This window comes from Corticium candelabrum, chromosome 19, assembly GCF_963422355.1.
Source record: "Corticium candelabrum chromosome 19, ooCorCand1.1, whole genome shotgun sequence".
In the NCBI taxonomy this organism is placed as follows: Eukaryota; Metazoa; Porifera; class Homoscleromorpha; order Homosclerophorida; family Plakinidae; genus Corticium; species Corticium candelabrum.
The window spans coordinates 750,682-764,472 of record NC_085103.1 but is presented as its reverse complement, the minus strand read 5'-3'; positions in this window follow the sequence as shown (position 1 = coordinate 764,472).

Genomic DNA, 13,791 nt, shown 5'->3' with positions numbered 1-13,791 from the left:
GCTCCTGCAAGATGATTAAGGAAATAGCTTTTTCCCGTGCTCTGCTTTCCTTGTGCCGACACTATCTTTATCGGTAATTGTTTTATGGCCGCGTCTGCAAAAAGTGTTTCCACTAACCCAAACGATATCTTTCGAACCAATTGTTCAGGACTTGCGACATTGTGAACGACTTTAATTCCATTCATCACTGGCACGAGACAACTATTCTCAACTCGAGCGATTTGAATCGGGACAGTAGGAACAAGTTGACGTACCCAATTTCCAAGAGATACTGTCTCGACATTTAGTTGTACTTTTGTTGCATCTACTGCACGAAATGCAGTAATATCTAAGGTCATTTCGTCTACTTGCTTCTGTAGGTTTTCTTTTAACTTGAGCAGATGAATCTGTATTCGTGTTTGCATTTTCTTTTCGAGCCTACAGGTAAAAGAATCACTTCCTTCATAGACTGGAAACGACAAAGATAAAGGTTTCACGCAAGTTTCGTAACGGTGACGTACAGAATATTCCTCAAAGATAGCTTGGAACCCTTTCAGCATGTCTGCAGGGCCCGCTAACGACTTTCTGCATCGGTCAATTTGGTTATGATCAGTTGCTGTCATTCTCCACGTTACCAATTTTGAAGTAAGAGGATCTATTGCGGCAAAGTAGCAAAGACCGTGTAACTTGACAATCCTCAATGTTTGCAAATGTATATTTGGCATGTCCATTGTAAAGTGTCCCACCGTCGATACTTCTGAAATTTTAAGTTGTATAATTGAACAACTTAGACTAGACGAATTGGCGTGAGCACATACTAAGCGAGTCGATGACAGACTACACAAGTCGAGTATAGCGTCTGGCAGGTTAAAGCATTTAACAACTTCCTTAGTGTTTATATCGATTAGCCTTGCGCGATTGCCGCAATCAACCATCACAAGCTGTTCTTCATTTAGAAACTCTTGAAATTCTATTTCGTCTACATTTGAACCTCGTGGAAGTGCTATAGAATTGAGAGTTTTCATCTCTCTGTAATCGGTAGCCAGTTCAAAGACGCAAACTTCGTTTTTCGTTTTGTCGTACCAGCTGATCAGATTATCCCTAAACGCAAACGCAGTAGGCGCAATGTTGGAGAAAGTCCGAAATTTTCGTTTAGGATTTATCATGAGACCGCCAAACACAAAAACTTTATCACAGTGCTTATTGCTTTCTCGAATGATTGCTACAAGGCGTCTATCATCGGATGTAGAAACACAATTAAGGCAGAGTACTTCAGAATTCTTAGTAACCGGAAGATCAATGGGTACCGTTATTGGCGATTCTACGGTAGAAAAGTCACTTCCGCTTGCCTGAAGACCAATTGCTCGCCCCCATTCGAGACGAAATGCCACTAATGTTTGGGTTTGAAAAATAGCATATCCATCGTGACCGCGTGATGCTATCACGTTAGACGACTTCGATGAAGCGTGGGATGGCGGTAGATCGCATTGAAATTCAGCCACGAGCTTTATGTCATCTCTACTGATGCTTAACATCTCTTGTGGTGCTAATCGTTCTGTATGAGCTTCTTCGTCAGATTCCTCTTCCTCGCCGTAGTTCGTTTCTCTTTCCAGCTCTTTGAGTTGAGTTGAGTTAAAGACTACGTGTATGTGGGTAGATAGTTCTCGTAGGTACCGAAGAAATCGTACAGAAATTTTGTCAATTCCTGAAGATGTGGCTATTGATTGTCTTTGCAAGAACAAAACAAACAGAATGTTTGGTTGAGCAAGAAATGCGTAAAGACCGCGAGGATATTCTCGCACGTTTTCTTGCAAGCAATAAATGGATTCTTTGAATTTGCAATCTTCACAGAGGAAATGCATAATTTCCTCATCATTGCCGTAGATGCCAATTATTTTCAAGTTAATATCGTCAAGCTCAGTAAGTACTAACTTTGATGGATCAGTTTTTGCTTTTACTATTTTGGGTGCTAGCTGGTGGCATAGGCGTATCACCTCTTGCTGTTGAAGTACAGGTTTGGTTGCAATACCTGACTCAGTCTCTTCTTGAGTTACTAGTACAAGCTTGAATACACCAGGATAAGTTTTAGAATTTAGACCTTTCGGAATTGGTCTTCTAGCCTTCACGGGACCGTTATGTTCATCATCTGCATAATAAAGGAAAATGGCTTAGGTTAGTTCAAATAGACAATTTGAATAGAAGATCTTTATCACTTCACACACACACACACACACACACAGAGACATACACGCACGCACGCACTCACGCACGCACACTGCTGTAACTGTTGCTACAACTCCAAAAACATGGTGGTACAAAAGAAATCTAGTATCAATTACCCGTCAGTCAGCGATTACGCAGTTTATAGCTGTTTATAAAGTGTTTGCATTATTGACATTGTCAAGGTGACAATGGAATAAGACGACAGCGTAAATGTATTTCAAATTACAATTGCATTTCATTCAGAGGAAGTTAAAAACTCAAATTAAACCTCGATCTCACCTGAATCAAATTCTGTATGTTCTGCTGTTTCTTTGAGAGAATTTGTTGTAGCAGGCACATCCTCATTAAGTGAAGCAGGTTCCGATTTGGTGTCTGATGTCGCACTTGGTTGATTGTCGTCAGTAACTAAAATATAAGATGATGAAACGAAGAAGTGTTGAAATACATTGTTTGAGAAGACTACATACTACATACCAAATGAAAAATTTACCTGTATCTACATTTCTGTGGTCTACTATAAATTTGATAGGAGTTGTAGCACCATGCGGAGTCTCATTAGGTGCAGCAGGCGTAGTGTTTCTGTCTGAATTCGCACTTGGTTGATTGTCAGATGAACCTAAAAACAGAAAGTATGTGTTAATTTACAACAAAGTTTATCAGCAAACCGTAAACCAATACTTTTACATAGACTCTTTTTTGCAGTAAACAACTTTCCCTCTCCCTCTCCCTCTCCCTCTTCCTCCCTCCCTTTCTCCCTCCCTCCCTCCCTCCCTCCCTCCCTCCCTCCCTCCCTCCCTCCCTCCCTCCCTCCCTTCCTCCTTCCTTCTTTCCTTCCAGAATCCTTCCTTCTACGCTATTCAGTTACGAGCTAACGACTCCTGAACAATGTGTCACATAGATAGACAACAACCGTTAGGTTGTAGCTCTGCATCTTGATGATGAGCTCGCGTAGGAGAAGCAAGCCCAGCTGTAGATCGACATGTACTGCAGATTGTTGCATAGCATTTGCAGCGTTGATGAGACTTCCACACTTAACTGCGCAAATCCTGACAACCGGTTGTGAGACATCGTTAGTAAAGTCCCGGATGTCCAGTCACTCTCACTGTGGGCCAGGGGCCTAATGTGACCTATAGAAATGGGGGCTTAATTTCACGATGCTACATGACATGCCCACTTTTATAGATCCGCCCATTTTTATTGGCTTCTAATTGAATAATACGGTAGAATCAGTGGCAGGCTAAAAGGGTGATGTGTATACTATATACAGCATTGGTCTTCACACGTATCTAGAGTCCACAATTCTTACCACCAAGTAAAATGATGGGCCTGTAATGTTTGCTTTATACGTTAATTAGTTACAATGTTGATTGTACCATATCTTTGCGGTTAGACTATAGTCTGCGTTGTCTCTAGTTCTGTTCTGTTCTGTTAATGGTAATACAGTTCAGCCTTTCAATACTGACTGTGCTCGCGTGTAAGTGTATACCGATATCAAAGCTACACATATCACATTGGCGACGAGGTGAACTATGGCTACGAACAAGGACTCAGAGCGCCGACCCATCAAAACTCTCGATATGATAGGCCCCGCACACATCATCGCAGAACGATGGCGGAAATGGAAGAGAAGCTTCCAGTTTTACGTCGACGGTCACGGTATCGACAACCCAGCTCGTCAACGCAGTCTCCTGTTACATTACGAAGGTACAGCTGTACAGGACATACACGAAAGCATCGCGGAAGCGGCAACAGACGACACTAATACGGCATTCTCCCCCACTGTGGATGCTCTGGACACTTATTTCAAGTGTGAGCCCAACACGCCATACGAACGCCATTCGTTTCGTCAGATGACACAGAAAGATGGTGAGTCAGTCAATCAGTTTGCATCTCGCCTCCGCATGCAGGCAAAACATTGCAGCTTTCAAGACGAAGTCGACCAACTTCGTGATCAGCTCATCGAACACATTCGCAATGCCTGGCTTCGCCGCAAACTGCTGGAAACAGCCAACATCAAACTCGCGGACGTCTTGAGAACCGTACGTGTTTAGGAGTCGGTCGATCAGCAAGCCAAAGGCATGCAGCATGCGATAGCATCAGCCCCCGTAGCGGGCACCAATAATATCGCATCCGTACGGCCACCCAAATCGTTGCTGAAAGTCAAAATAGCCAGCCACAACGACCGTCCCGTCTGCTCGCACTGTGGTCAACCGGGAACCTATGCACGCTCCGAATCGTGTCCGGCCCGTAGCAGGACATGCTCTATGTGCCACAAGCGTAACCATTTCGCTTCGCAGTGTCGCAGTCACGGAGCCCCCGCTCCATTATCCGGATCTTCACAACGCCGCAACTCTTGCCTCGTTGCTGACCGCAGACAGAAACCACAACCGCTTCCTCGCCGCAGTGACTCCGCCCATCACGTTACCACAACTGCCACTGCAGTCCCTGAGGGGGAAGAGGAGGAATCGTTCGTATTTTTGATTGGTGATCATGATAGTCACCCGTCAAAACAGCAATCAACCTCAACCACAATCACCATCATTATCCTGAACGGCGTCACGACGCAGGCAATAATTGATTCTGGTGCCTCGTGGTTTAGACGCAACGCTACGAACAACCGACAAAACACTGTATGGATACGCCTCGCAGCAGCCACTTGACGTCATCGGTCAATTCACTGCAAACGCGACGATACACGACCCGAATCGGCCGACCGAATTTGTAGTAATTCGTTCAAAAGGGCAACTTCTCGGCAGGAAATCGGCACAACTGCTCGGCGTACTGCAGTTGAACGCAAACTACTGCACAACGCGCACACGGTTAACACTTCCGACGACCAATTCCGGTTTAACATCGAACAGCGTTACCCTCAGCTCTTACATGGCGTCGGCAAGTTAAAAGGTTTTCAAGCCAAAATCCAAATTGATCCTCAGGTCAGACCAGTCGCACAGAAGCCACGGCACATCACGTTTGCACTTCGAGAACCTGTTTTAGATTGGTTGGACGAGCTCCTCGCAAAAGATATTATTGAGAAAGTCGACTGCCCGACATCATGGGTGAGCCCGTTTGTAGTTGCTCCGAAGGCCTTCGGCGAAATCCACCTGTTTGTCGACATGCGCAGCGCAAACGAGGCTATCGTCCGCGAACGTTACCCCATTCCAACTGTGGATGAAATTTCACAATCGCTGAACAACAGTACTGTCTTTTCCAAGCTTGATCTTAGATTGGGGTTTCACCAGGTTGAGCTTGACGAATCATCACGCGACATCACCACATTCGCTGTCAATGACGGCTTGTAGCGTTATAAACGCATGATGTCTGGCATCACATTAGCGCCGGAAAAATATCAGCACATCTTCAGCCTACTTCTAACTGACTGTCAAGGAGAAATGAACATAGCGGACGATCTCATCATTTACGGCCTAGACGAAGGGACATACGACACCAATCTATTTCGAGTGCTGGATCGCCTTCGAGAACGTGGTCTCACGCTCAACCTGCAGAAGTGTTGGTTTCGCAGACTCCGGGTCGAGTTTTACGGCCTGCAACTCTCCGGAAAGGGTGAACAGCCGACTGAAGAAATGTTTCGTGCGATCTTCGACGCGACGCGCCCAACTTCCGCAGCAGTGCTACGCAGCTTCCTCGGTATGATGGGATTCAGTGCTCGATTTCTTCCAGACCTCTCTACGACGGCAGAGCCGTTGAGCCGGATGACGCACAAAACACATGGTTCACGTGGACCGACGAGCAAGATCGAGCTTTCGCCATGCTAAAGGAACAGCTCTGTAATGCCGCCGTACTGGCGTACTTTGACCATACCGCACGTACGCAGGTCATTGCAGATGCCAGCTCCGTTGGTCTCGGAGCAGTTCTCGTGCAACAACAACCCGAAGGTTCAGCACGTGCAATCTGCTACGCCAGCCGCACGCTCACCAGTTTTGAACACCGCTTCAGTCAGACGGAGAAGGTAGCCTTGGGTCTTGTTTGGGCTTGTGAACGTTTTCACCAGTACCTCCGCAGTACCACCTTCGACCTTGTCACCGATCACAAGCCTCTGCAAGTTATATATTTTTCCTCATCGAAGCCATCAGCGCGCATCGAACGCTGGATTCTTCGACTCCAGGCGTACAACTTCAACGTTAAGCACGTCGCCGGACCAACCAACATTGCTAACGCTCTGTCACGTCTACCGATTGCCAGCAACGACAACGCCGTGAACACATGCGCTACTGAAGATTCAGTCCACCTAGTCACGCAACTTAAGGCACCGTGTGCTATCCTGATCCAAGACATCGAAACGGCCTCTGCCAACGACAACGAGCAACGAATTATCCGTCGGTGTATCCAAACCAATGACTGGAAGTACCTCCCTCACATCTTCATGCCGGTTCGCCATGAGCTTACCGTCATCGGTCAAGTTGTTCTCCGCGTCACTCGAATTGTACCTCCATCGTGCTACCGTGACCGCAACCGTATGTTAGCCCATGAAGGTCACCAAGGGATTGTGAAAACCAAGGAACACCTCCGCTCTGAAGTTTGGTGGTATGGAATCGATCGCCAAGCCGAAATGACGTGCAAAGCTTGCCTCAGCTGCCAAGCTGTCATCCAACCACTTCCTCCAGCTCCAGTCAAATCAATAGCGTTGCCACAAGGGCCTTGGGAAGACCTTGCTACGGACCTCCTTGGACCTCTACCGACAGGCAAAACTCTGCTCGTTATCGTAGACTACTACAGCCGCTACTTCGATGTTGAAATTCTCCTGTCCACTACCGCACAATCCGTCATCAACCGTCTCAACGTCCATTTCGTACGCTACTGTATCCCGCAAAGCATACGCACCGACCACGGCCTACAGTTCAACTCGGCCGAGTCTATTGCTTTCCTGCACGAACTAGGAATTCAGCATCGCCGGAACACGCCTATTTGACCACGTGCAAATGGGGAAGTAAAACGCTAGAACTGTACTCTGCTCAAAACCATCAAGGTCGCTCACCTTGAACGGAAGCCCTGGCAGACTGAGTTACAAGGACTTCTCGATTATCGGTCTACTCCGCAGTCAACAACTGGTATCAGTCCGGCCGAGCTACTCTTCCGCCGCCCGATGCGCAGCAAGCTACCTACAATCACTGATACGGTATTTGATGATACCATTGTTCGCGACCGTGACTCTGCCCGTAAGCAAACGTCAAAGACCATGCTGACCGATCAACTTGCGCCGCAGACCGTTCCATCTCGGAAGGTTACAAATTTCTTGTTCGAAACACAACTCCTACGAACAAGCTTAGCCCCACCTTCTTCTTGCCGGATCCCTACACTGTTGTTTCTCGTCACGTCGATCAGCTAGTTCTTCAGTCTCCTGAAAACGTACAGCTAAAGCGCAACGTTCAACTGAATAAACCAGTATGCGCAGAGAAAAAAGGGACGATGACGTCGAGCCAGCAGCCACCGAGAACGACTATGCCAAGATTGATGATGACGTCCAGACATCCGACTCACACGACGGAAACGCGCAGCCAGACAGCGCAAACACCACCCAACAGGTGTCCACGTCTTCAGAAGAAGATGAGCCACAACAAGCGGATGAAGGACGTAATTCTTCCCAACACGTCACGCCATCTCAGAGTCAGAGCTCGACTTTATCAGATCGGTCAAAGCGCAACATTGTTCCTCCAGCTCGATTCAAATCATTTGTGACTTCGTTCCGTTAAGTGTTTACGTGTACTTTGTTTCCTGTTATTTTAATTGTCTGATGAAAAGGAGGGAAATGTAATGTTTGCTTTATACATTAACAAGCTGCAATGCCCAGCTTTGGCCGGGGGACAACACATGCCAGGTGCTTCTGCTTTCAACTTTATAACGCCGCAGTTGACACACACGTTTATCATAGAACCAATACAACACGGAAGTGGAGGAGAGACAGGTCGCCTTTACAGGTAGAGATTATAGCAGAAAGTATCTAAAAATGCGTTTGATGGTATCATAGGTGATGTTGGCCATGAATGATTGCAGTGAATAAAAATGTCGCGTAGACACTTGCAATCGTATAGCACTCACGGATATTGTGCTGTTCTGTTGAATAAAATAAAGTCACGTGCAGTTAGACAAATTGTATAGCACTCCCTGATATTGCGCTGTCCGAAATGAAGTAACGTGCAGTTAGACGAATCCATCAGAGCAGAACTGGAAGTCACATGCAGTACTCACTCGGATAATCCGTTCCCCGTATCTGACAAAGTCACGACTCGTACCGATTCTCGTCATTTCGACAGTCCCGCTGAACGTCGTCTCTTCGAAGACGTTGCTGGCGTTTCGGGTAACAGGTGCATCAAACACGGCAGCTCTTCGACGGTCGTAGACTGGCAAACGACTGTGGGCGTATTTTTTCACGACCCGGATATCAGCAAAAATATCTTCCGTTTCCCGGCGTCGCCCGCAATAACCGACACGCTCCGCGCGTACCGTCAGACGTCGGGAACAGGCAGTCTAAATTCGGTGGAGATACTATTCGCCGTTCCGGAGATATTCGCGAGCGATCGGAAGCGAGTGCCATCGGCCGGAAATCGCGTCGTCGTGAGAGAAGTCAAGAAGACGACCACAGTCTCACTTTCGACCCGAATGAATTCGGCGTGCGCGATCCAAATTCGGCCGAGATCGGACTCGCCGTTTTTGTGAAACGCTCCAACAGACGGACACACAGACAGACAGACAGACAGACACCTCTCCTTTATATATATATAGATTAGTGACAATGTTGATTGTAGCATATCTTTGCGGTTAGACTATAGTCTGCGTTGTCTCTATTTCTGTTCAGTTCTATTTAGTGTAATACAGTTCAGCCTCTCAATACTGACTGTACTCTCGTGTAAGTGTATACCGATATCAAAGCTCCACATATCACAGAGACCAAAATCTTTAGAGCGGTCTAGTCCATATGCCACGTACGCTACGCCCTTGCTCTGGCGAAACACTCATTCGACCGTTTTTGAAACGAGAATACCAGTAGACGTCGAGATTCATGGGCCTTCGCCGTGTTTCCAACTGGCCGGATACATGTTCTAAATGGTTTAATAACTCTAGTGCGGCCAGATACAGGATTGCATGGATGATTGAGCTACAAGAAGTGTAACAACTCACGAATATAACCTTTGTAGCCTGGCAACCACAGACCTCACAAAGCCTTGGCCGGCCTGGCCGCCACCATCTACATCTGGATATAAACATACACACCTATACACAAGCACAGACGCAGCACGCACGCACACGCACACACACACACACACACACACACACACACACACACACACACACCTACACACACACACACACACACACACACACACACACACACACACACACACACACACACACACACACACACACACAGCATATCCATCCATATGTGTGGGTGTTTGTGTGATGTGTGTGTGTGTGTGTGTGTGTGTGTGTGTGTGTGTGTGTGTGTGTGTGTGTGTGTGTGTGTGTGTGTGTGTGTGTGTGTGTGTATACAGCACCTTTTGTCTATTCCCAGGTGGGCCTCCGGTGTTATGCTTGGGATTTGCAGGTCACGCTGACGTACAGTACGCCTCTAGTAGGTGCTTGGTCGGGATCTCAATGCCACAGGAATACCCGTGATGCGTGATGTTCTGCCAAGCCAGAGTCAATGACCAGGTACTGAATCATTTAATTAACACTTCTGACTTGAGGACGCAATTGCGTGTGAGTTCCTTGGCAAAAGGAATTACTCCAGTGCCCGCCCATTTTGTACTAATTAAAGTCATGATTCAAATGTCCCGAATGTTACACGCACACACACACACACACACACACACACACACACACACACACACACACACACACACACACACACACACACACACACACACACACACACACACACACACACACAATCGTCTAACTATTGCTTGCAACTCTAGAAGAAAGCATGATAATAAAGAAAATTTAAGATCAATTACCCGTAATTCGGCCATTACACATTTTATAGCAGTTAAAGTGTTTGCATTATTGGCATTGTTATGCATGGTGGCATTTGAATAAGACAACGACTGCGAAAGTGTATTTTAAAAAGCAAAAATTGTTTTATTTCTCAGAAGGTTACAAACTCCAATCACACCTCTTACCTGCACCAAAGTCTGTGTGTGTTGGTGTTTCTTTGAAAAGAATTGTAGCAGCAGACACATTCTCATTAAGTGGAGCAAGTTTGGATTTGATATCTGACGTCGCCGTTGGTTGATTGTCCTCAGCAACTAAAATATAGAACAGGTGTCGAACATTTGCATAAGCATACTTGATGTGTCTTTGCAGTCAGTTAACTTTGGTGATTTCTGTATTGCTACAGCAATTTCAAAGTGTGAAACGTTCTTACTGGAGGCCAGCAAAAAAACTAAATATAGACCAATATATATATAACGTTAATTCCATAGTGGTTTCGGACAGATACTACGATCTAAACAACACACTATTGATTATACATTAATACATTGTACCAATTTGTATATTTTACACCTAAAGTTTTATAAGAAAATCTTTTACTTAACTATAAACAATAATTATTAAAAATTGTAGAAACATAGTAAGCACATTTACCGTTGTAATGGTTGTTTAACTTCTATTTGCTGCAATTGAAATGCTTCAAAATTGAACTTTTACTCTAACATATGAGCCCAGTGCTATTTTGTATAAGTTTATATTGAAGCAATCAAATGGCATGCAGTGCCAATGGAAATGCGAGATAGACAATAAGTTGAATGAATTGTTTCGGTTTGTAAATGGTACTGTAAACTAAACAAGGTTACTTACATTTCAGTTCACTGTCTAGTACTCTAGGCAGAATTTACAATGGGTATAGAATCTGCAGCAACTGAGTTTTACTTTGAGTTTTGTCACTGCTTGTTTCAACACAAAATATCATTCTTCTCTAGTAAGTGCACATCTCTAATGAATTTTGGTAATAAGGCAAGTTGAAAGTAAACTTTGGAGAACTTTAGAACTTTCCTTTCAATTTCCTGAAAATAGGGAAGTTGAAAGAGGAGCTTTCCTGCAATTTAGAGATGAAGCGTAAAGGGGTTGAAATACATATTTTGAAAAAACTACAAAAAAATGAAATCTTCTACCTTTATCTAAATTGTTATGGTCCAGTATATTTTTGAGCGGAATTGTAGTACCACGAGGAGTCTCATTAGCAGCAGCAGGTGTTGATTTGCTCTCTGGCGTCGCACATGGTTGATTTTCACCAGCATCTAGAATAGAGAAAGTATATACGTATTCATTTACAAAATAAAAGTTTATCAGCAAATCGCAACACGTTGTTCACATAAACTCTTTGCAGTGCTCAAGGAATTCAATTGATTGTTGTTATTTACTACTGCTGGTTGGTTTAATTAGGTACAAAATGCTCTGATGTCATGCAGGTCGTGAAATCTTAGTTTACCACGCAATTTTCTCGGAAGCGTTCTAAATAGGAATCTGGTCATACAGATGTACCCTCAAATGCGGTTTATTGCAATCTCTTGACACGCCTGTTGAGCTAAGGGATTTGATTCTACATAACACATGTAACATTCGTGCAGATTTCTCAACGGGTTGTCGCTATAGAATCTTATCTACAACAAAAAATTTGTTGCAATAGGTTTTTGATTGAACATCAAAGACCAATCGCATTTAAGGTGGTATCGGTTTTCTATCGCATTATAAATCAAAAATTTCAATTTTGCTTGATTTAATGCAAGCGGAGCTGCGGGCAATGCTTCTTGGAGAAGAACAATGTTAACAACGCCAAGCAACAAAGCAAGGGAGTGTCTAGGCAGGAAATGCAAATGTCCTTTCACCTCGTGTGAGTAGACACCCGCTAAAGAAGATGGCTCGGTAGTTCGTCTAAATTCGAAGCATCAACATTAAATAAGACTATAACTGAGTTATTGCTCGTCCCAACAACATCATAATTTACTCCTCCTAACATGTACAGCTTTCGGACAAAGTAAACGAACGAGTAACGTCTAGTCTGACGTGGATTGTTTCAAAGTGAACGTATCCGACCAGACCACGCAGAGGATCATGTTTTGCGCAGCTGTTTTAGACTATAGAGGGCGAGATTGTGGTGTGTTTAAAACGTACTTGATGGCGTTGATGTTTGGAGTGAGTCCGTGGATTCTTGTTCTGTTTTCGTGGACTTTGTTCCCATAGAAGCTCTACACTTGACTTTCTGTTTACCTTTTGGACCAAAAAGTTGTTTCAAGCCTTCGCGTACAGACAAATTACAGAGACAAAGTAATCAAAAACAAACTTTTGTTCGTATAGCGTGACGATTTCAGTAGCAATCAGAATCCAAAGAGTCTTTGTGGTCTTGGATTTACCCTGCCAAATATTTCAGCTCGATCAACCGTTCAGCGTCTACACCTGTTGACGCGAGACAAGGCTACAGTGACACGGTTCGGACCATGATCCCGTATAATCTCGTGCGCTATGTAGCATTAGACCTGCGCAAAAACATTAAACCAGGTGACATGGGCGGATTTTTATCAACGTGTATTTCCGTATTTATAGCAATAACACCAATGTAGTACGTGTACAGTAAAAGGAAGTCCAACTAAAATGAAATTAACTTGTATGAGTAGATCTCACGAAGATAAATCGATCGGTTTATTAACCCTAGGCGTAGCGAAGGTTATAGTAGTCGTCTCACCGGAAGTAGTGACTCGACGGAAATACCAACTCGACAGAAACGACCATGTAAACAACTTTGGAATGTATAGCGTGCGTTCACTCATACAGTGTAGCGCTCTTGTAATTTCGACACTAGTTATCATCACATATGGTTGTTGGAGCCTGTCCGTCAGTCTAGGCGGATTCACGCAGGACGTTCCAATTTTGATTACTGAGCATAACTTTCGAGTGTACCTTCACAGTCCTAACGAAGTAGCCTGCGACAAAGCGCCCAAGTGAATTGCTTGTCCTTGCTCAGCCACCTGAAAAAACAAGTGTTTAGCATGGGCATTAACCAGTAGCCACGTTACGGTATAGGTCATATTTGAGCGCCACTTGCTTGTCGTGTCCTGTGAACGCCGATCTGTGAGTTTATATCGCCTGGTCCACGCTCCCGTCTACCTGGACCTTGGGACTGTCAGCTGTGCAAGTCATACAGGTTGCTCATAGCGGTAAGGGCATCCGGTAAATACTGGCGTTGTCGACAGCGTGTTGCCTTTGTTGTTCTTTGCTGTCTCCCACTCATTAATTGCGCCTCATGCCGATGGTTGTGGCGGTCTTGCGCGCGGCTGTCACTTAAGCGCGGTTCCTCTAACGGACTTCTACTCAGTGGTGGCAGCTTTATGTCTTGCGTTGTGTCAGTGACATCTGCGTGTGTGGCAGCGCTGATAAGCTAATGTGCGTCTGCTTAAGTCGCATTGTCGATATTTTTGGTCAAACTCTGCGCCAGCGCTGCAAGAGGTCAACTTATCCAGCCCAGGCGAGGCTTCGGACTTACCTTACGGTTCTCGGGCGCCAGATTTGATTGCTGTTGGGTCATGTATCGTTGGCGAAGGCACGGTGTCCATTCCAGCACGTGTTGTTCGCCAG